We start from the raw sequence: 1,994 nt of genomic DNA on the forward strand, positions 1-1,994 counted from the left end.
TAGAAATCATGGAGGGTCTGATGTCCTCGTAGGTGCATGTCCACTGTGAAAGACATAATCTAATGATATTTTTTAACTATTTATTTGTATGATACAACTGCAAATAAGTATTTGGACACCTGTCTATCAGCTAGAATTCTGACCCTCAAAGACCTGTTAGTCTGTCTTCAGAATGTCCCCCCCCCCCACACACTCAATTTATTATCCTAAATTAGATGCACCTGTTTGAGGTTGTTAGCTGCATAAAGACACCTGTCCACCCCATACAATCAGTAAGAATCCAACTACTAACATGGCCAAGACCAAGAGCTGTCAAAGACACTAGTACATGACTAAGTGTCCCTGCAGGTTCATAACACTTAACTACTAAATAATGACGGTCAAGCAAGAAAACGCAGACTCAGCGGCAAATGAGCAGTTAATTGACCAGTTGCAAAAGGGAAGCTACACCGAGAGCAGCCTTTCCGCAGCGCAGCTCTAGTGAAAACTTCAACAATTTCTTTGCAGCTCTGTCCCTTTATTCAAACACACACACACAGAGATTCACAGGTGTTGATGTAAGGAGGGGTCTAATGCCTACGCCAGAGACCCTGGGGTGGCAGTACTCAACTGACTCGGATCTAAGGCTCTTGTTTTCTGTGATATGCAAGCCGGGACATTTATTGCCTTTTTGTTAGGCGGCAGCGACTGAAAAACACAGACACGGCTTGAAAGAACCGGTATTTGTAAATGTACATATAATGAAGATTACTAAGTAGGAAAGTTACTAATTAAGAAACAACTACAAAGAAATAAGCAATAAAAGACTTTATAAAAATGAATTCTCTATCATCCACCTCCACAAGGCTGGACAGGACTACGGGGACATGTCCAAGCAGCTTGGTGAAGACAGGTCCACTGTTGGAGCAATCATTAGAAAATGGAAGAAGCTAAACATGACTGTCAGTCTCCCTCGGACTGGGGCTCCATGCAAGATCTCACCTCGGGGGGTCTCAGTGATCCTAAGAAAGGTGAGAAACCAGACCAGAACTACACGGGAGGAGCTGGTCCAGGACCTGAAAAGAGCTGGGACCACCGTTTCCAAGGTTACTGTTGGTAATACACTAAGACGTCATAGTTTGAAATCATGCATGGCCTGGAAGGTTCCCCTGCTTAAACCAGCAGTTCACTTACGTTAGATTCTGTGTTGCCAAATCTTGCAAGAGTTCGGTCCTGACACAGAAACAGGTCTCAAACTACGTCAATTTTCTCCTGATGTCATGCCATTTTAGTGTTTTAGCTCAAAATCCAACATAGCTGCTCCTTGAATCAACTGTAGTAACATAGTTATTAGCACTTTTGTCTCATTTCTTCTGTCTCACGTCTATCTGTGTACACATTTCCTTGGATTAGGATAGCAACAAGACCTTGGTTGCAGCTGTCGCCGTGGTCCTGCTGAACTACACCCTGCTACGCTCTGCAGTACCCTGCTACGTCCACCTATGCCCTGCTATGCCACGCTAAACCCTGTAACGCCCTGCTATTGGGTCTGTCCCAGGTTTCTTCCTAGAAGGGAGTTTTTCCTCGCGACTGTTGTACTAACTGCTCGCCCTTGGGGGAATTACTAGAATTGTTGGGGCTTTGTAAATTATAGAGCGGTCTAGACCTGCTCTATCTGTAAATTATAGAGCAGTCTAGACCTCCTCTATCTGTAAATTATAGAGCAGTCTAGACCTGCTCTATCTGTAAATTATAGAGCGGTCTAGACCTGCTCTATCTGTAAATTATAGATCGGTCTAGACCTGCTCTACCTGTAAAGTATTTCGAGATAACTCTTGTTATGATAAAAAATTGAATTGAATGTTGTTATGCTGTTTCTATGCACACAAACAACAGGCTAATGTGTTGTTGTTATCAACTGGTTTTGTTAATTAATGGCTCCCATGAATAGAGCAACCCCACAGTGAAATCTAGCTTGTTTGTGTGACGTCATTCCCAGCTCCGACTTCAGAGTT

At 43.3% G+C, this 1,994-nt stretch overlaps 1 protein-coding gene across 1 annotated transcript in view; it reads right to left on the minus strand.

Annotated features, from left to right (window-relative positions):
• Positions 1-1,994, minus strand: part of LOC116702990 (cationic trypsin) — a 36,772-nt gene that overhangs the window by 3,768 nt on the left and 31,010 nt on the right. The window lies entirely within an intron of this gene.

This window comes from Etheostoma spectabile, chromosome 15 (genome assembly GCF_008692095.1).
Source record: "Etheostoma spectabile isolate EspeVRDwgs_2016 chromosome 15, UIUC_Espe_1.0, whole genome shotgun sequence".
Classification (NCBI taxonomy): Eukaryota; Metazoa; Chordata; class Actinopteri; order Perciformes; family Percidae; genus Etheostoma; species Etheostoma spectabile.